This window comes from Talpa europaea, assembly GCF_964194135.1.
Source record: "Talpa europaea genome assembly, chromosome: 10".
Lineage (NCBI taxonomy): Eukaryota > Metazoa > Chordata > Mammalia > Eulipotyphla > Talpidae > Talpa > Talpa europaea.
Genome location: NC_140077.1, coordinates 49,653,380 through 49,676,835, shown reverse-complemented (window position 1 = coordinate 49,676,835; position 23,456 = coordinate 49,653,380).

Here is a 23,456-nt window from a genome sequence, read left to right as displayed (position 1 = left end):
ACAAAATCAATAACTGTAGGAGAGTGACAAAAGCAAAATGGCAGCCCCCAGAGAATTCTAACTTTCTCATAAGAACATGGATCCACAGACTAGAACGCCCCTGTGAAAATTCTTTGTGAACACTCCCCTGGAGCACAAAATCCAAGAAAAGCCTCATTATAAGGGTATGAGAAGAGGTTTTACTTGGAGTACATTAATACTCCCCTAGGCTAGCATAGCAAGAGATATCCCCTGGGCTTATAGTTTGTCTATAGAGAAAAGGAAGCTGAGGCAGACTTGCAACTTCTCTAGCATTCTAGCACACATGTAAACACTTCTGCTTTTGTCTCACAGCAAATACTGAGAAAATTGGTAGGGCTATACTATGAGGGTTATCGAGGAACAAAGAAGAGGGTGGAGCTCATAAGGATCACTGTGTAGATCTTAGCAGTCATACCACACCCCTGCCCATGCCCTCAAAAGACCATAAAGGAACATAATCAGCAACCACACCTAATTGTGGTGCATAGCTGGTGGTTCTGCACAGCCTGCAACCATGCCCAATAGAGAAGCACAGCCTGTTGCCCTACCTAGTTGTGCACACAGCCAATGATATCACCCAACTGCAGAGCACAGTCTGGGGACCTGCTCAGTTGAAAACTTCAACCTGCAGCCCTACCTGAGCATATAGTTTCGTAAGTGGCACGACCTAGCCAGAAAATTCCACATTCAGCCCCATCTGACCAGAGAGCCCAACCAGTGGCCTTACCCAAATGCAGCCCAACTACTATTCCCACCTGGCTGCCATGCCTGGACAGAAGGTCCACCCATCCAAGGAGTCTAGCCAGTGAGTTTGAAGCATCTCTAGCAGACCTAACCAACTATGAAATAAAGCTAGCAGACCTGGCCAACTTCAGAGAGTAGGCAACGACCTCCCCTGATCAGACACCCTAGCAACAATTCTCACCCTCCTTTATTTGTTACCAGCTTTCTGATCCAGAACCACAGGTTTGGCTGACTGGTGAAGACTGGAAAAAGTGATCACTTTCTTAGATGCATAGACACTAACACAGGATACAAGGGATACAAGAGTCAGGGGAACAAGCCACCAAAGGAAACTTTTAAGCTTCAATAATTGATGATTAAGAAATGGAGATCTATGAACTTACTGATAAAGAATTCAAAATAAATCTCTGAAAGTAGTTCAGGGAGCTATAAAACCAATGGAACAAAATTATAGAAACAAGATAAAGATATGAAAAATTGGAAGTTCAACAAGAAATAGGACCCCTAAAAGGAAACAAAGCAAAATCCTAGAAATGAAGAATGCAATTATTGACCTGAAAAACTCAAGAGAGAGCTTCAACATAGATTTAACAAGCAGAATAAAGAATCCATAAATGAAGAGAATGCATTTGAAATTATTTCATCAGAGGAACAAAAAAAAGAAATCATATGTAACTTAGAGGACACCATCAAGTGAAGCAATTTATATAGTATATTGGAACCCCCACAGAAGAGAGAAAGAACAGAAAGTCTATGTTAAAAAATGACTGAAAATAATGGCTCCCCAAATTTGGGGAAAGATATGGAAATCCACATAAAGTTCAAAAGTCCCCAACAGATATATCAAAGAAGACTTCAACAAAACACATTGTAATTAAGCTGTCAAGAATGAAACACAATGAGAGGATTTTGAAAACAGAAAAAGAGAAAAGAGACATCACAAACTTGGAAACTCCCATAATTCTATTAGTGAATTTCTCAGCAGAAATATTGCAGACTAGGAGAATGTAGGATATATTCAAAGTATTAAAAGAAAAAACAATCTGCCAACTAAGAATACTAGACTCAGCAAATGTGTCCATCAGAAATGAAGGAGAGGGGCCTCCCCGGTGGCGCAGCGGTTGAGCGCTGGGTTGCGAAGCTGCCCGCAGCCTCTGCAGCGCCGGTTCGATCCCCGGCTGCTCCCCGGCCACCAGAGGAGGGTCCCACATGGCGTGCAGACCTCTCCTGCCGCCCGCTGCTCCCCTCAGCAGTGTACTTCGGTCCTTCTGCCTGCTCTGCTCCCTGCTCTGGCTCTGGTGAATTCTCTCACCCTCCCGCGCTTCTGACTGTACCCAGTGCTTGTATAAATAAATAAATAAATAAATCTTAAAAAAAAAAGAAAAAGAAATGAAGGAGAGAAACTTTCCCAAATAAAAGTTGAGGAAGTTCATAAACGTTGGGCCCACATTACAAAAAGTGCTATGGATAGCACTTCAAACTGAAATGAAAGGACATTAATTAACAATGTAAAAACACATGAATATATAAAACTAGTAAAGATTGATATACAAATTCAGAATTTTCTAAAACTGTAATGGTAATGCAGAAATCACTTAACTCTAAAAGTTGAACAAAGTAATAAAAATACCTACAACAACTGTAATTTGTCAATGAATACAGAATATAAAAATACATGATTTGTAAAATTAATAACTTAGAATGTGAAGTGAAGTAAAATTATACTTTTTGTGTGTGATTAAAGTTTTTTCAGATTTAAGTAGGATGTTATATATGTTTTATATGAGCCTTGTGGTACTCTCAAAGGAAAATCTTATAGCAGACTCAGAAAAGATAATGAGGAAAGAATCAAAGCATGCTCCTACAAAAAGTCATCAGATCACAAAGACAGTAAGAAAGGAAGAAAACCTTGGGGAGTAGGAAGAGTTGGTAGAGTGAGAACATAAAATAAACATGCTGGGAAAATGGAAAAATTGAGATGGATAGTGTTGTTGGCATCACAATAATGTAAATATACATAATGAAACTAAATGGTACAATTACAATTGTTAAAATGATAAATTTTTTTGTCATGGATGTTTTACCACAATTTTAAAAATAAATAAATGTGTGTAAAATAAAATAGAATTGATTACTGTAACCTATGAAATTAATATCAAAGTAGGAAAAGAAGTCACATATTCATTTAAGTTGATGCAGAAAAATTATACAAAACTCAGCAATTACTTATGATAAAAACACTCAGAAAACTAGGACAGGAACTTCATTAACCTAATAAAAGACATCTGCAAAAATTCTTTTTTATTTTTTTTTAAAGATTTATTTGTTTATTTACACAAGCACTGGGTACAGTCAGAAGCGCAGGAGGATGAGAGAATTCACCAGAGCCAGAGTGGGGAGCAGAACAGACAGACTGATGAAGTACACTGCTGAGGGGAGCAGCGGGAGTGGCAGAAGAGGTCTGCGCGCCAAGTAGGACCCTCCCTGGCCATCAGGGATCGAACCGGTGCTGCAGAGGCCGCAGGCAGCTTCGCAGCCCAGCGCACAACCGCTGAGCCACCAAGGAGGCCCTGCAAAAATTCTATACCCAATATTTTACTTAATGTTTAGAGACTGACTCCTATTCTCCCAAACTGTGAACAAAGCAAGAATTTTACTCTCACAAGTTCCAGTCATCCTTATACTGGAGGCATAGGCAATGCAAAGAAGGCAAGAAAAATAAATAAAAGATAAACGATACATAGATTGGAAAGGAAGAGCTAAAATATTCTTGCCTACTCCCTCCTCACAGATGACATTCTCTATACAGAATATTATATTGAAAATCTCATGGAATCTACATAAACATTTCTATAACTGAATTTATCAAGATTGCAGGATATGAACACACAAAAATCAATCATATTTTTACATCCCCAAAATGAACAAATTGAAACAGAAATAAACAAAACAATAGCAATTAAAATAGTTCCCCCCAAAATGATACTTTTTTTTAGCACAATGGTTAACATCTTTGTTAGTATTGTGGAGGCGCAGGATCTCTCCATGTGTAGTCATCGTAGCACACCCACCACCAAAGGCCCCATCGTCCTCCACCATAATCAATTGTATCGTCTCCATATGTAGACTTAAACCTACAAGTGTTGATGAAAGAAAACAAGAAAGACCTAAATCATGAAATAAAAATACTGCATTATTTTGAATCTCTTGGCTTTTTCTCCAACATATTGGAACATTTCAGTAGATAAGATTCTATACTTAACTCTATTCCCCCAAAACTGATCTGTAGATTTATTGCAGTCTCAAATGGATTTTAAAAATTAATACAGAAAATTTGATCCTAAGATCTATACTGAAAGAGAAAGGAACTAGAATAGCCAAAGCGTTTTTGAAAAAGGAGATCAAAATTGGAAAACTGATGCTTCCTGTTTTTAAGACTTACTATAAAACTGCAGTAATCAAGATGTGTTGGATTAGTGAAGGGGTAAACACATAGATCAATGGGATAGAAAAGAAAGTTCAGAAAAAGATGTACACAGATGTCAGTTGACATTTGAACAAAGTGGAAAATGCAATTCAATGGGGGGGGGGAAAGACAGTCTTTTTCATAAATGATGAAGAATCAATTAGATTTATATGCAAAAAGTGAACCTCGACATAAACCTTACAGCACACATAATATTCAAGATGGATGATAAATTTACATGCAAAATGTAAAATTATAAGTTTTTAAAAAGAAAACAAAAAATTCATAATTTGGTATTAGGCAAAGTCTTGTTAAATTTGACCCAAAAAGCTTGAGCCGGGGCCTCCCTGGTGGCGCAGGTGGTTGAGCACCACACTGTAAAGCTGTACGCAGCTTCTGCAGCCTCTGCAGCCTGGTTTGATCCCTGCCAGCCAGTGAGAATCCAACATGGTGCAGCAGACCTCTCCTGTCTCGCCTGCTGTACCCCTTAGCAGTGTATTTCAGTCAGTCTGCCTGTTCGGTTTCCCGCTCTGTCTCTGGTGAATCTTCTCACCCTCCTGCACATCTGACCTGTACCCCAGTTCTTATATAAATAAATAAATCTTAAAAAAAAAAGCTTGCGCCATAAAAAGAAAAGGATAAACTGAACTTCATAAATACTACTGAAACAAGACAAACCTTGGGAACTGGGTTGATCCATTTGGTGGGTCCTCACCCAAGTGCTTATGATATGGTATGAAACAACAGCAACAGAACTTACTTATATGGGGAGGGAAAAAAAGGAGGGAGGGTGAAGGGCTAGAGAGAATATTCACAGGTCACAGATTGGCTCTTGGCCAGAGGCCAGAAGTCACCTGTCCTACCCCCGGGGCAGAGACTAAACTCCAGAACAACAACACAAATGGCAAGCTGGTGTCTTCTCCGCAGACACTCAGTTTTACTGCTGAAACTCCAGTCACGCAACTGCCAAAGCCCCAGGAATTTAACTGACCTAAAGCCTTAACAACCTAACTGCCAAAAAGCCTCATCTTCTTTTTCCCATCAGCCACCCTGCTCTCCCTCAGTGGGTGGAGTCTAGAAAGCACCACCTCCTACGATCAAGTGGGCTAGAATCCCACCCTCTGACTGGGAGGTTGCTCTTCTCTGTTCCGCATACGCTTCTTCACTGCAGAAGACAGAAGAGTGAAAAGCTAAGCTATATATTAGGAGAAATAGTTGAAACAACATATATGTCAAAGGAATTGTATCTAGAATATATAACTCTCAAAACTCAACAGTGAAAAAATGAGCTAATTGTATGGGGAATATAACCAAAATGAAAATGCATACATTGTGCAAAGATGAAAAAAGATGTAAGAATTATATAAAATAAAATATTTAAATAAAAAAAGAAATCTGGAGTAGCAAAAATTAATTAATTAATTAATTAATTAATTAATTAATTAATTAAAAATAAAAAATGGACCCTGGATTTGAACTATACCAAGGATCATATACAGATGACAAATAAGCACAGGGAAAGATGCTCAGCAGGATTAGCTGTTATGGAAATGGAAATGAAAACCATGATGAGCTACTACCACAGCTATGAGAATGGCTGAAATTTAAAAAATATAGACAATACTAAAAAAAGTCCCTTATTTGTCATTAATTTAATCTAAAATAATTAACTAATAAAATGATAGTTTATTTTTAAAAATATGGATTGTACCAAGAGCTGAAAAGAACACAGAGCAACTCGTGTCTAATGGGTGTAAAGGAAAAATACTACAGTTTTACCAAATTAAACATATATTTACTTTAAGACCTATCCCATTTTTTTAAGAGAAATAAAAACTAAGGTTCTTGCAAAAATCTGTACATGAATAATTCTAGCAGCTCTGTTCATTATTGTCAAAACTGGAAACAATCCAAATGTCATTCCACAGGTCAATGGATAAATAAATTGTGCAATGGAAGGCAACTCAGCCAAGGAGGGAGGGAGAAAGGAAGAAAGGAAAAAGGAATGAACATTGATAAATGCAACAACATGGATAAATATCAGATATTAGGGATTTTTGGTGGTGATGGACCTATTGTACATCCTGTTTGTGATGGTTACATGAATGTGTGTGTTTGTTAAAATACACAGTACTGTATATCCAAAAATCATTTTTAAAAATTTACTGTTTATTTAAAAATAGAGTGCATAGAACAGAATTTTATACTTAGATATAAATATATATACTTCAAATATAAATGAAGAAATGATACTCATAAAAGAACAGTAAGTTGTGAAACAGTAAATTGTGAACAAAAGCAGATAGAACTGAAACAGTATCATGTGACCATAACAATTTTTTGGAAAAGACTAATTTGACGTTTAAGAGACAACAGTGGAATCTGAAGGCAAGTTGGCTGACAAACTACGGAAGAGTTTTCACAGAACTACACTGCAGAGTATCTAGTGGCTAAGAGCATTCAATGCAAAATCAAAATGCCTGCAATTCTAGCTCCACTGTGACTTTTAACTAGGGATCTATTCCTCATCTGTAAAATGAGATTAATAGCAGGAACTTTTTGATAAAGCTTTTCCACATGTATTTCAAGTGCATAGTGCTTCATCTGGCCCATAGTAAGTGGTGAAGAAAGGACGGCTATTAACTACTCAGAGCCTTAGTTTCTCCACTGGTAACATAAAGTAACACCTGTGCTGTGAAGCATTGAAAGAAGTAAGAAGCAAACATGTTCTGTAGTCAGCACATTAGCATTTCCACAAAGAGCACAAGACCTTAGGGCTCATATTTGGTTTCGGAAAAAGACGAAGAAAATTGAATTTAGGTCTGTTTGATACAAAACACAGTCTTCCTTCTGCTCCCAACTCCCTTCCCATTTTGTGGCATAATGGTCACTTCCTGACTAAATGTCCAGGAATATTTTACATTTCTATCAAGATGTTCTTTGTCAAGGTATACATATACACACACGCGTACTGTGTATAAATGTGTGTGTGTATCCTCAAAGACCACATTTATACTGTGCACAAATGTGTGTGTGTGTGTGTGTGTGTGTCCTCAAAGACCAAGAAATAATAGTCAAAATTAGGAACAAGAAGGGAGGGAGAGGAACAGAGTTCAAAAATCTCTTGTAATAACTTTTCAGAGCATAGAAACTCTGGTTAGCTCACTGCATTCATGCACTTCTGAAGCAGGAGCAGAAATTACAAGCACCCTGGCTATTATTATACATATAGACCACCTCCATTACTTTAAGTGATATTGCCTAATACAATGGACAGCAGCTTTTTAAAACAGGCTAAGCACTTTTCCAAGTATTGACGTCAGCAGGACCTTGTAATTGTTCTCTCAATAGCTCAACTGCCACTACAGTCACAGATGGGGACTGCTGCTTTCCACACTGCAACACAGACCCACAGAAGCCACCCTCTGCTTGGGGTTAGGAGGGGGTTGGTAAGCGACCTTTGCCTCTAGCTTGTTAGCTGCTTGCATCATTTCCAGTTGGAGATGTAGGATGTGCTGGGGGATGCTATCCAGGGTGTTGTTGAGGTAGGGAATAATTTTTTTTAAACCCTTTTTGTCACTTGGGTTTATCAAATTCAGTACAGACAGGGATAGCTTAGAAGGCCTTAGTTCATTTATTCGTCAGCATTGGTGCTGACCCTGTTTATAATTAGTGAGAACCTACCTAAATATTTTGATATTTTAGGTGACAATTAAAAATCCCCTTCCCCTTGGGGCCTCCCTGGTGGTGCAGGAGCCAAAAAAATAGCACTATGAAGCAATCAGCAGCCACCAGGGCATGAGTTCGATCCCCAGCCAGGAAGGTGACCCACATGGCACAGCAGACCTCTCCTATCTTTCCCGCTGCTCCCCTCAGCAGTGTACGTCAATATATTCTCCTGTTCTGTTCCCCACTCTGCCTCTGGTAAATCCTCTCACCCCCTCACCTCTGGCCTACACCCCAGTTCTTCTATGCATAAATAAATAAATCTTTTTTAAAAATCCCCTTCCCAGGGGCCTCTCTGGTGGTGCAAGGGGTTAAGCACCACACTATGAAGCAGTCCATAGCCTCTGCAGCACGAGTTCGATCCCGGGCCAGCCAGAGAGCAACCCATATGGCGAAGCGGACCTCTCCTGTCTCGCCCGCTGCTCCCCTCAGCAGTGTATTTCATCAGTCTGCCTGTTCTGTTCCCCACTCTGTCTCTGGTGAATCCTCTCACCCCCTGCATCTCTGGCCTGTACCCTAGCTCTTGTATGCATAAATAAATAAACCTTTAAAAAAAATCCCCTTCCCCTTATTTTAATTTATTTTCCCACCAGCCATGATATGGAGCTGAAAATTCAGAATTATTGAATAGGGTAATATTTTGGCTACCTTTTAATCTATTATTCTTCAACCACTGAGCAGGACTTAGAGGAAAAGGAACTTAAGGAAAACAAATATTGATGGGACTTTAAAATAGAGATAGAAAAGGAGATTAGAAACAACATACAATCCATGGGAGTATTTAGGGGTACAGGGCAGAGAAAAGGGAACACAATGAAAGAAGGGCTGTTATTAAAAACAATTTTGCCCACTCTTTCAGTGATTTACCTGGTTCTGCTAACTTTAGTAATAAGAGAATGGTTCAACAATGGGTTATTCTTGGAGTCCTACTTTGTTATCACATTTTGAATAATCTTTGCTGAAAAGTAGGAAATGCTAAAGTTGTGAGGTTTAGTGATAAAGTTGGTTGAATCATCACTTTGAAGTTGGTCGTCTTAATTTTGCTTTCATTCCTCACAAACAAGACTTGGACAACTTAAAACTTTGTGTGTGTGATTTCCCCCACTGGCTGTGTTCCCATGTCCATAATGATGCTTCCGGAAAAACCAAACTCCAGTCGTGTCCCGGATATGAGTGAGACTGAAATATTATCTAGTATCTGTGTAAAATTTTCATTTTCTAAGACAATTCTTACTAAAATAGCCCTTGAAGCCCCAGAAAGTCTGACTGGTTTTCCTGCTGTATTTGAAGACCATTTGGCCCTGACTTCGTTGTTTACTTGCTCTGCCTTTGTGATAATTAGCCAAGCCCTAGGGTCGGAGCAGGGTGGAGGATGACTGCATGTAAAATTCAGAGATGACATCTTCACTTCCTGCAGAAATCTTTTTGTATAAACTGTGTGAACTTTTCTGAGTTTAAATTCTTTGAAGTATGAGATGGCTGTATTTCTCTGTGCTGTCAGGAGCAACAGTAAACTTGCAACAAATGTTGACTTCTCAAGCCGGAGTAACCAGCTTCCTCAAGAAAAGACAGGAAAGAATTCCTTCTTTACTGCAAAGAAGCTTGAATATGAATGCTGATAATGAATCATGTTTTAAAGACCCTGCTTGTACCTCAAACTCAGTCCTTGATGTGGTTAATAATGTGGCTCTGAAGTCAAAGAGAACTTCAATCCTGTGAATCAGGACAAGTTAGTGAGTTTCTCTGCATCTGTTTTCTCATCTGTGAAGTGGAGGTAATAATAGCATGTGGAGAATTTCAACCAGTTCCTGGAACGTAGTAAGGGCTAACTGAATGGAAGGCTTTATTATCATTATTGTTGCTCTTGATGCTTATTATCAACAGCGTAATTATTATTCCTTAAGTGGCTATATCTTTTTGATGTGTTCTACAGAACTGGAACCACTCCACCAATCAGTCCAGGCAGAAAACTAAAATAGCACTCTAAACCAGCTAGGCCAAGATGGCAATTAGATTGTCAGCTCAATATAATAATTAGATGTTAGTACCTTCCTAGGAGTCTGTGTGGACAACAAATCAACAACTGTGCTGATGAGAAGAGCAAAGGGTTGTGATTGATTATCTATGTCTGCCTTAAGTATGGGAGAGTGAAGGGCAATACTGTGATTATATGCCATCCCTGGCCCGGGCAACGTGGGCCATAGCTCAGACATTTTCTGGTCTTCTGAAACAGTGCACAAAAGTACGAACAATCTCCTTTCTGCTGGCCACAATTCTAACACCCTCAGTGTTAAAAGGGATACTTATTGGTAGAAAGCTATAACCCAGTTCAAGACCAAAGGCTGAAAAATAAGTTGATTTAAATTTTTTTTTGTTTGTTTAGAGTTTCATAGCTTCCTTCTGGGAAAACTATTTGGCTATTAGGCATCATAATCTGTGTAACATGGTGGTCTCCTCTTCCCTAGTAATGATGATAATGGCTTATATTTTCAGAGCACTTAATTTGTAAAATGCTCTTACATCCATTAGGACACTTTATATTCAACCATTTGGCTTGAGGCAAGCACAAAAGGAAGTGACGGCAAACTGGTGTGGGTATTTCTTAAGTCTCATTTCAAGTTCATTGATGATTCCAGCACATATGTTTTGTTTCCAAAATGCTGGCATTTCACTTCCAGGGTAATGGTATCTGCCTCTTGCTGTGAGCCTCCCTCTGGTTTCTTGACTTCTTAATTTATTTTCCTTTCATTTAGGATTCTTCCCCATGTAATACATGTTTGTCTGTTGTTAAAATATTGCCCTTATATTTTGCAGCATGCCCAAGTATTTCCTCAATGAGTCACTTATGGATCGCATGGCCAATTCTATTCTCAAGATGAAATGCCAAGTCTAAGATTAGTTCCAGTTTTCTATTAATGATTACAGATTCTTAAAGCTTAGAAATCGCTGCACAGATACCAACATGGTCAAATGGTGGCCTGTATAGAAGGCAGTTTTTCCATTGCTTTTCTGCACCAATAGATTTTGTTTTCCTGTCTTCCTATATAGAGTCTACTTCAGAAGCATAATCCATTCTCTCCCACTCATCCAGTCTCAAGAGATTTGGAACTATTTTGCAATAAAAGATGTGTAAGTTTGACCCTCCCTGCCCACGCTGCTCTCTGCTCAAATGGGTTGAGTCAGTGTTTCCTCTCACCCTAATTCAGCAATGGGCCAGCTGGTTTTGTCAGATAGACTAAGACCCAGTTAAATGAACATCTTTGAACTTCAGCTAACCAGGGAAAAGGTAACGTTAAGTAATGATTTAGTTAATTAATCAAGGAAGAGCAGTGAAACAGATAAATTCAGATCCTAAAACCTCTTTCCTCCATAAAAAAATTTTAGGTAGTTTCTTAATAGAAATCTGTTTCTATTATAAAACTTTAAATTATATAACAGGTAAATTGTTTTCATCCCCTGTTGATTGTATGACAACCTAGATGCATCAAAATTCCTTAGATGAAGATATTAAAAATTATTATGACTTCAATGCCTAACAAAAATCTACCTAGGACACATGATTCTGTTTATCTTGTAGGATTGTTTTCACTGAATTAAGGTTTGGTATTTTATCCTCAGTGTACATTAAAAGGTACTACAAGAAATAACTATATGGAACCTAATTTTGCATTTAATATGATGATATATTTGAATATGTTTTCTACCATAACTCATTGTCTCTCAATGGTATCCCTCCTGACACATTTCTTGGTGACTAAATTCCACAAAAAGCAATACTTTCATGGAGGAACTTAATCTGTTTTCACTTCAGTGACAATGATAAATAATAACTGATCAAATATCTCTTTTGTTATTGATATTTTGCCTAGCAGAAAACTCAAAGAAAAATGTATGGTTCAGTTCAAACACTGAATATATACAGTCGGAGTCGTGAAATGATTTAAACACTACAGACATAGTATCTGATTAGAAGAAAACTAGAGAGAAGCACTTGCTGGCACTGGTGTAGCTACACACTGATGTCATCAAAGACAAAGAATTTATTTATTTATTTTTTGCCTTATCTTTTTTGACAACTGTCTCTTTAATCTAACACTTCATGCCTCATATTACATGATGACTACCATAGGACCAAACCAAATCTCCACATTCAGAGCAGGAAGAAAGAGAAGGAATGAATTAGCAAGTCCTATTCTTCCTCTCCATCTTAAAAGGAAACAACCTTTTCCAGAACTAATCTTTCTATGTCTCATTGGCATTTCTGAATCACATGACTACCCAACAAAGTCAGAGTTACATTAGCCAATTAGCAAAGCTATAAGAATGTATTTTCTCTGGTTCTCTTTTTATAAATATTCTTATATGTCCAAGAAATTGAGAAAAAATAATATGTGGCTCTGCTTTCTTTCTATAAGCTGAACCTCCAGTAAAATGCAATTCATATATGAAAATTTAATAATAATAAGATAGTAATAATATAAGTCAATAGCACATGAGGTACACAAGGCATTTATTATGAAACAGCAAGTGAGAGGGAAAAAAAACAGATGAGAGGTCTAGATAGTAGGAGTTGAAGAGTCTAGATAGTAGGTAGATAGAAGTAAATAGAAGGTCTAGAAAGTAATGTTCTAGAGCACCCCACTATGATTTGGAGGTAAATAGGATAAATATTAAAGATTGCAAAGAGTTTGATGTAAATCTTACAGAGGAAAAAAGAAAATTAAATCTTTCGTCATTAAGCCCAGAACTACAGGTGTTCTGAAGCAATTTTCATTGTCTGCAAATCTTCCCATCTTCTTCAATAGATAGTCATTTTGGGACTTTAGGTGGTTTTGGAGGATCCAAGCCGATCAGCTACCTGAAAATCAGAGGTCTAGTAATAAAATGAAATTCCATGAGAAGAAGATGAGGTAACTGATGCAATAATCTCATGAATAAATAAGGTGTAGGAATTGAAAGACCTTAGTGGAAGGAGGAGAACAGAGAATTTGAACCCTGAGGCCTGGGATCCAATTCCTGTTGACATTTCTAGCTAGTGTTCTTGAACAAATTGCTTAGCTTCTTAAGCCTTGCATATTTTCCATCTATAAAATGAAGAGGGTGCCTTCCTCCACAATGACTTGTAGGAATTATATAAGCTAATAACCTAGGAAGTGCTGTGTAAACTTTAATAGTGGGGTACCAAAAATGAGGTATCTCATTTTAGAGATAAATTTTTTCATATAGATTTGATTTCTATCGTTCTATCAGAATACCATCTAATAAGTAGATTCAATGATTCCCTTTGATTTCATGCTCAATATTGGGAATCAAAGATCACAAGTCCACTTAGGTGAGGCCCAGTAAGCATACTCTTAAGGAGTTGGCAAATATTGGGAACTCTGGTTCTACCAGAGTTTGGTTGACTCCTTTCCCAAATCTGTGGCTTAGAGAAAATTCTTAGACATCAGCATCAGTGGGATTCATTCCAGGTATGCAAATAATCCTAACTCAGGTAGTGTGTGTGCCCATGTTTAAAGTGTTTTACAATGAAGCAAGATTTTACCTCTCCATTCAGAAAGTCTGACATCACACCTCTAAAAATCAAATGGACCTCTTGGGGAAAGGTTTTGGGATATGTAACAGTGGTTCAATCTCCATGTCCTAGATTTGCTTGTAGAAAACTTAAAAATAACTTTAGAAAGAACAGAGTAATGAGCACCCTGAAGCTCTCATGCCATTAGCCTCCTGAAATAACAGACATGAGAAATTATTCCACTCATATATTATAAAGAAACCACCACATGAAGCAATAAATATTAGACAGGATATAGGATTTTTTTCCCTATCCTTAATGCTACAAGTGTGCAATAAAGGGAAGAATAACACACAAGTGAATTTAAAATAGACCAGAGCAGGTTCTTTCTGTTTTAGGTAAATCAAATGAAGTATACAGTGGATTTTGAAAATTATTGTCACAAATGTTACATGGGACTCATGGGTACCTATCTGATTGGCTCCACCCCAACAGACCAATGAGAAATGTTAATATTAAATGCCATGTAAGGCTGTATCTGAGTATATGTCTAGTATGCTCGACTCACCATGATAGCCTTAGGGTACAGTGTCAAATTCCAGATGTGGTAATCATTTTCATTATTGTCCCTTGACCTGATATTTAACTGAAATAAAAGACTAAATGGACCAGATAGCAGACTGACACCAAAAATGAAATAAAGTGATCATCTTAATAAATCTTAAGTGCTTCTAGGACACTGGTTTCCTGGACATCCTAAAATTTATGTTTCTGTTTCTGGGAAACAAAATAAAATTTTGTGTTTATTAACTTACTCTGTGACACTCTTCTTAGATTAGTAATTCTCTAGGGACATTGGCCAAATAAGATTAATATGTTTTTAGGCATCCTGTACATGCTCAGGTCTTATATGTAACATCTGCTCAATCCTCATAGTCAGTCCAAAGGTCAGTGTTATAATTTTCCTATAGATGAAATGAAGTCTGAGTAGGTAAACCATTTCATAATCATTAAAAGAAGGAACTGAGATTCTAAATAGAATGCAACAATTATGCAATCCCTTGTCTTCAACGATTTTGAAAAATCATTCTTTGTCTACTATAACTGTTGTCTCTGGATAGATTAAGAATGTTTAAATGTATATATTGTTGCATTATCCTATGATGATAATGCCTAGCAAATGGGGTTTGGAGGAATTCTGGCCAATTGGACTGTCATATTAACTGAAAGTTAATGTTTTCTTTTAAAATCTTATTGAAATTATTCTTGCAATAGAGTCATTCTTCTTGACTTAACAGAACAGTGGTTAAGACCAGATTTTTCTCTGATAATGCCATAGTCTTCACCAGATCTTTGCTCAAATGTCACATACTCAGAGAGATCTCCTATGATCACCCTTGCACCATTTTACTTTTTTTCTTCACAGCACTTACCTCTAATTAATATAATACATATTTATTTTTTTCCTTTTCTTTTTTTGGCCTACCTCATTTAGTAGGTAAGTTTCTTGAGAGAAAGACCTTTATTTTATCCAGAGTTGTTTCTCCAGCACAAAGAATAGTGCCTGCAATGTAGTAGGTCCTCAAACCATGTTGTTTAAATGAATGAGCAATGAGTGAATGAGATTAAATATCAATTCTAGCCAGTTAGTCCTGTTGCTACAAAGAGATTGGGCTGAATTTGAGTGTTTGTGACACCTGGTGACCCATTATTTGGTATCTATGCAGGGGGTTACTTATAATAAAGCTTTTGACACATTATCTGATTCTTCACCTACAAATACACAGAGGACAGCAATCCCTGCAAATACACAGAGGGCAGAAATTTCAGAAAATTAAAGCACTGGTCAGTTGGAATTTGTCTATCAAGGTTGTTCCATAATTTGAAGAACAGTATTGATTTTTCTGCTTTTCATACTAGTCAACCTTTTATGCTGACCTCACACCATGTAAACACATTTGCTCTTTACCAAGGACATAAACTTTTTTTAGTTAAGTAATTAATTAATTTTATATATATTTTACATTGTTCTTCCTTTTTGTACAATGCATGCTTTCTCCTCTCACATGTATTCCCCATATAATTTCCACTATCAATTCACCCGTGCACTATCACCACAGTCCCTTGTGCTCTTCACTCCCCTATTTTGATCCCTCTCCCTTCCCTTCTCCTGCAGAGTGTCTCTGATTCATATTTGTCTGTTAATTTTGGTTTTTAATTTTTTGTAATTATTTTTCTTTCTGATCCCTCATTTTGTTCCCCTACATTCCTCCGATAAGTGAAACCATCCAATATTTTCAGTTTTCTTTCTGGCTTATTTCACTGAGCATAATCCCTTCGAGCTCCATCCATGTTGCTGCAAATGGCACTAGTTTATCTTTTTTGATTGCTGAATAATATTCTACTGTGTATATATACCACATTGTGTATATAGGGTTGTTTCCATATCTTACCTATTGTAAATAGTGCTGCAATAAACATCAGGGTGCAAGTATCCTTTTAAATTATTTTTTGTGCCTTTTGGGTAGATTCCTAGGAGTGGAATTGCTGGGTCATATTATAGCTCCATTTTCAGTAGTTTGAGGAAACTCCACACAGCTTTCCATAGTGGTTGGACCAGTTTGCACACCCACCAGCAGTGTAGGAGAGTTTGTTTTTGTCCACATCCTTGCCAACATCTGTTTTTTCCTTTTTTTTTTTTTAATATGAGCTATTCTCCCTGGTATGAGGTGTTATCTCATTTTGATTTGCATTTCCCTGATTACAAGTGATTTTGAGCATTTTTTCATATACCCATTGACCATTTGCATTTCCTCTTTGGAGAAGTGTCTTTTAGCTCTTCTGCCCAGATTTTGACTAGATTGCTTACTTTGTTTTTGTTGCGTCATGTCAGCTCTTTGTAGATCTTTGTGATCAGTCCCTTATCAGTAGTATTGTGTGCAAAAATTCTCTCCCAATCAGTAGGGTGTCACTTTGTTTTAGTTAATGTCTCTTCTGGTATGCAGAAGCTTTTTAATTTGATGTAGTCCCAGCTATTGATATTTTCCTTCACTTTCTTTGATTTGGGGGATGTGTCTTCAAAGATGTTACTGAGATGTATGTCATGTAGTGTTTTACCTATATTTCCTTCTATATATTTTACGGTTTCAAGTTTGTGTACAATTCTTTTTTTTTGTTTGTTTATACATGCACTGGGTACAGTCAGAAGCACGGGAGGGTGAGAGAATTCACCAGAGCCAGAGCGGGGAGCAGAACAGGCAGATGGACAGAAGCACACTGCTGAGGGGAGCAGCGGGCGGCAGGAGAGGTCTGCGCGCTATGTGGGACCCTCCTCCGGTGGCTGGGGAGCAGCTGGGGGATGGAACCGGCGCCACAGACGCTGCGGGCAGCTTCGCAACCCAGAGCTCAACCGCTGCACCACCAGGGAGGCCCATTACCCATTTTGAGTTAGTTTTGTGCATAGTGTGAGATAGTAGTCTAGCTTCCTTCTTTTTCATGTTGCAAATGCTGAAAACACATTTGGCAAAATTAAACAACCATTTATGTTAAAGGCCCTCGAAATTCTCAGGATAGAAGATACATACCTTAACATAATAAAGGCTATATATGACAAGCCCATAGCCAATATTCTCAATGGTGAAAAGCTAAAAACCTTTCCCTTAAGATCTAGAACAAGACAAGAATGTTAACTCTTACCACTGCTTTTCCATATAATACTGGAGGTCCTAGCCAGAACAATAAGACAAGAGAAGACTACAGGGAATCCAAATAGGGAAAGAACAAGTAAAACTATCACTATTTGCAGAAGATATGATAACATACTTAGAGAACCCTGAAAACACCACAGAAAAACAAATTAGTAAAGTAATTAGTAAAGTAAACAAAATAGTAAAGTAGCAGGATACAAAATCAACACACAAAAATCAGTAGACTTTCTATATGCAAACAATCAATCTGAAGAAGAAGAAATCAAGAAAACCATCCCTTTTATAATTGAAACCAAAAAAACCAAATGCTTGGGAATAAACCTAACAAATGAGGTGAAAGGCCTGTACAAAGAAAATTATAAAACACTGTTAAAAGAAATTGAAGAAGACACAAAGAAATGGAAAGACATCCCCTGCTCATGGATTGAAAGAATTAACATTATCAAATGGCCATTCTGCCAAAAGCAATTTACAAAGTCAGTGCTATTCCAATAAAAATTTCAATGACTTTCCTCAAAGAAATAGAACAAATATTGATAAAATTCATACAGAACCACAAAAAAAACCTCAAAAAGCCAAAGCTCTTCTGACTAAAAAGGAGGAGAATGGCGATATCATGCTCCCAGACTTTGAAACTATACTTAAAATTCATAATAATTAAAACTGTATGGTACCGGAACAAAAACAGACACACATATCAATGGAATCAAATAGAAAACCCAGAAATAAACCCACATATTTATGGACAACTAATCTTTGACAAAGGGCCAAAGAAATGCAAGGACAGTTTTTTTTAAATAAATGGTGCTGGTAAAACTGGACTGTTACCAAGGACATAAACTTACTCAATTCTAAAAAAAGTAGGTTCCAATGTTCTTAATGTTCTCCACAGAGAGATTCCTAAAAGCAAAGTATCCTTAGAGAAGTTACCCATTTGCAGTTTACTTTCTTGTATCCTTTCTGAAATGCTGTAGCCAGTATAATCAATAACTTGTTATGTGATCTTGGTGAAGTGTTATTTTTCTCTCTCTTGCTTAAAAATGGAAATATATGAGTTGTTTATAGAAGAGTGAAGATGACTGAATAGTAGAGAATGGAAAAAAATCTACTTCAAGTAGATTTGGAATCTGAGACCAGAAGAACTTTCAATGGTGAAGGAAATGAACAGAATTGTTATAGCACAGATATAGGTGTCTTTTGAGTATTAAACAGGCCTCAACTGTTATGTTTTCTATCACTGTATTCAGGGTGCAAGTCTAATATAATTGGAAATATTGGTGAACCTCCATGCTGTTTAAAAACATTCAGGAAAACCTGATTGAGAGCTTCTATCCTAAGAGGGAGTCAAGTGGTCATTAAGAGTCTGGACTCTAAAGTAGACTGCCAGGGCTGGAATCCTAAGTTTGTTGCTTATTTGGCATTATCACCTGGGGCACTCTGCATTGTACAATAAAGGTTGGGTCATGGAACTCTTGCTCAAATTCCTCTAACAGCTCTGTCTATATGGCTGTATCCTGCTTTCATCTTGGGCCATTTGAAGTCACTCTTGCTCTTATTTGCTGTACTTTGTCCTTTGGTGTCTTCTTGCAGGACCCATCTCAAAGTTTCTGCCTCTGCTGGACCTCTGCTTGGAATGCTTTCCCCCCACACAATTCTCATGACCTGCTCTCTTGCTTCCTTAGGGTCTGTGCTCAACTGTCACCTCCTCAGAGATGCTTTGTCAGAATATCTTTCTAAAATAGCATCTCCCTGTTACTCTCTACTAACATTGACCTTTATTCTTCCTCACAATATTTATCATCCTAAACTAGTATTATAAAATTAATTCTTTATTGTCTGTGCCACACTCCAATCCATACCAACCCTAAATGGAAGCACATGAGGTTATAAATGTTGTCTTATCCACTGTGGATTGCCAAAACCTGAATAGATTTAATATGTAGTAGGTGCACAATAAAAATTTTTTGAATGTGGGAGAGGAAACTCAATCTAAACTGTGTCCACCAGAGTCTCTTTTTCATTGTTTTGGAATTTGGTCCAAAGGAATTAAATCAGCAGTGGGCGCTATAATTATAATTATATAATTAAAATATAATAAATAATAGTTAGTTATAAGTTATAACCAAACTATAGTTTATAACTATAACTAAATATTATATTAGTTCTAACTAAAACTATAATTTTTTATAGTTCTAAAGCTAAGGCTTTAATTCAGGAAAGCAATTTAAACAAGCTGAAAGTTTTATAAATAAAAAAGTAGGTTCAGGGAAGGAGGAAGAGGGAATTTTGTATCCTTCCATTTCCTGGACTCTAATTCTACTAATTCCCTTTACTGAAGATATTTGAGTATATTTCTGTTTTCTTGCAATCAAATTATCCATAGCTAATATGGGGTGAAATGAGTTGACCTCCATTAGAGCCTTTGAAGTCCCAGAGGACAGAGGAAGTGTTGATGTATCTTTTTATATTTCTATCTCTTGCATCTACTACAATTATTTCTAGTACATATATGATAAATAATGAATGCATAAAAAATTTCAATTTGAAACTTAATTCCAATAATGTAAGTGCCATGATCCCCTAGTTTACCCTCCTAAGACTATAGTTCTCTAATCTACTTGCTTCAGATGATTTCCTATGATCTAGATCCTCTCAGGCCCTCCCTGACTATTCTCCTCAGCATCCTTGAATGGGACAGTCAATGGTTTTTCAATAATGAAATCCTTCCCACATAGGCCCATACCAAATTGTGCTGAAGAGAAAATGAAGTGGAGTTTCTGGGTGTTCTACATCAAAATGTGAATATCCATTGTCCCCAAGAGGCAAGTTTCATCATTTTTAATAGTGTGGTAGGCTGTATGAATTTAGATGCTCAAAGAGTGAGTTTTATACTATTTTGTGGTAGCTCACTTCTTTATGCTTGAACCAGAAATTGAGTTTTAGAACCAACCAATGAATTGAAAATTTTGCTGTGCGTATCAGAAAGCAATTATTTTACAGAAGAAAATTGGGGCATGCAATGAAACACTTCATTGTAACAATTGCAAACATTGATCTATTAGATGTTCTAATCCTTACTTGAATGTGTGATTCCACCCCCAGGTCTCACCTACCTTTATACCTGTTCTTCCGAAGACAGACTTTCTTTTTTTTTTTTTTTTTTGAGAAGATTTCTTCTTTAAGATTTCTTTATTTATTTATACAAGCAATGGGTGCAGTCAGAAGTGCGGGAGGGTGAGAGAATTCAGAATTCAGCCAGAGGGGAAAGCAGAACAGGCAGAGTGACGAAGCACACTGCTGAGGGGAGCAGCAGGCAGCAGGAGAGGTCTGCTCGCCATGTGGGACCCTCGCCTGGCAGCTGGGGATCAAACATGCGCTGCAGAGCTTCGCAGCCCAGCGCTCAACAGCTGCGCCATCGGGGAGTCCTGACAGACTCTCATTTTGATGGGTTGTTGGCTTCATCAAATGCCCTGTGATGCAACTGTCCCATTTCCCTTCAATGTCCCGTCTGCATATAACCCTCTATTTTCTTTAAGTTAACTTCATCATTACCATCATCACCACCATCAATATAGACATCATCATCATTATCATCTTGACTTAAGAATATTATCTTTTCGGGCCTCCCCGGTGGCGCAGCGGTTGAGCGCTGGGTTGCGAAGCTGCCCACAGCCTCTGCAGCCGGTTCGATCCCCGGCTGCTCCCCGGCCACCAGAGGAGGGTCCCACATGGCGCGCAGACCTCTCCTGCCGCCCGCTGCTCCCCTCAGCAGTGTACTTCGGTCCTTCTGCCTGCTCTGCTCCCCGCTCTGGCTCTGGTGAATTCTCTCACCCTCCCACGCTTCTGACTGTACCCAGTGCATGTATAAACCAAACAAACAAACAAATAATAAATAAATAAATAAGACATGCCTCTAGAAAATTAAAAAAAAAAAAAAGAATATTATCTTTTCCATCAAACATGCAATCTCTTTATCTTTGCGTTAACACCTACACAATTCTTGCATGAGCTGCCATTTAAATAGATCACTTATCATTTTTTTTGGATAAAATAACTTTTCACAATGATTGTGAAATTAGTTACTCACACTTTGGGCTCTTATGTATCATCCCTCCATTGATCTTTTCTCTCACCATCACCCCTTCTTCTGAGTTCACTGTAATTTCTCACTGACTGACAAATCCTCATCTGAATAGGATAAAAACAAGAAATTGGTATCATCCCAGACTCTTTTACACCTTGACAATCATAGTCACAATTTAGAATTCTATCTTAAATGAGAGTGACTTTTCAGGGCCAGTTACCTACTCCTAGCTGAAAACTAGGACAAGAACACACTAAATCAACCATTGAAAGATTAAATCCATTGTTTCTACTTTCAAGAACCCAAGGTGAACTTAATCTGGTTGCAAAAAGATTTGGTTGCAAAAAGACTTACAGTGTAAGGGGAAGGGGGATTTAGCTTTCCAGGCAATGAGAAAAAAGTTTCAAAGTAGCACTGTGCTGTGTATATGCTACAATTTTAGAAACTTGAGATATGACTAGGGGATGACCCTCAGCCACAGGAAAGTCTAGATTTTCGGTTCTAATCCAAACCTCGGAACATTGTACCAGAGATATTGCAGAGGTGACTCCTGTACCACCCAAGGGGCCTGGTCATAGGTGTAAATCTACTTCCTCGGGCTTTCCCTTGGTGGAAAAGTTCAGGTTGGAAAACTGTCTGACTTCTTAGTCTAATGACATGTAAGACTCTTAGTCTAATGGCATTAAGACTCTTCAGTTCTACATCAATGTATCTTGTGCTCCCATATGAATATGGTATGAATTGGACTTTCAGCAGCTAATCTGTGATCCATGAAGGGAATTTTTGTTTTCTCTGGCAAGTGACCCACCCTTGTTGAATTTTGAGTGGTCCGGGATCTATAGGGGTATTTGGGAGAGAGTGCCAAAATGAAGAAGGATTTCTAGCTTCAGGAATTAACTGGTATGAAAATCTATGGGAAGGAGGTGGAGGTGATTCCAAAATGCCATTGTTTCATAATTTGTATGGGTATCTGCCGCATTATCACCACAGCACTCATAGGTGTCTGAGCTCAGCCAGGCCAATCAGCCCCTGTATGAAATTCTGAAAATCAGAACTGAGGAAAGAGAGTCAGCTTCTCCCAGGTGGCAGAAGCTGTGAGAAGAAAAATTAGCTATCAGTGATTAGATTCCTCACCACAAAGAAAAAGTGGGCTTACCTTGAGAAAAAGTGAGAGTGACCCAGAGAGAGAATAGAGACAAGGATGAAGCAAGAGGGCTCAACTACCAGTCCCTGGCTCCCATGATTCCTGAGGCCCAGAGATACCACTTCCATTTCTACAGTTTGATTGTTCAACTATTTCTTTGATTATATAAAATATTCCCAGAAACCTTCCAATAAACTCTTCCTTCCTGGCCTAACCTAATTCCAGTTGGGGTTTTGTTCATTTGTACTCAAGAGTCCTAATTATACATATATGCTTGGGAATTTGAAACCAGACATCCAACAGGCCAAGAGGTGGTTTGCAATTAGTCCAATTATAATTTTTCCCAATCTGACAACCACAATTAAGAGAACTATAGTCAGGAATCTCAGTTTTCTATGTTAAGCACTGGAATACAATTTTCAGCAGGAAGTTTCCACATTAACTCCTATACACTTTGATCACTTTTCCATCAACAGAGACTCATGACCTCCCTTCTCCTGATTGAATGCAAATGGCCATTTCATGGAGGAGAATGAGCAGAGCCAAACTCTTGGTGTTCTTTTAAATATCTCCACCTTTTCTCCTTTTTTGCCCCTGAAATTACATTTTAAATATGGTTTCATATTACTTTCAAATGTAAGAAATACTCTCCTGGACCCTTCAGAATATATGCCTCCAAACTTTATAAATATAAATGGCAACTTGTTATCACAGTCTTACATGAAATTCAATTGCTCTTTCCTTTTTCTCCAAATTTCAGCTGGAAATGGTAAGATGAAGTAAAATATTTGGAATCCTATTCAGAAAACCATGGATATTCAAGTACTTGGGAAAATGGATCTAAACAGCTCGATGATAAGCCATTTCAGTTCTCTCTCCCCATATTTCTGGAATATCCCATAGGTCAGAATAGGAATGGCATATCCATTCTTATTCTTTGTAGCTTTCCAACTTGCCCGCTCAGCATTTAAGGTCGATTGTTGAGTGAATAAGTAACCTTGCAATTGGTAAAGAGAAGCTGTGAGCTAATTAATCCTCCTTTTCCACTA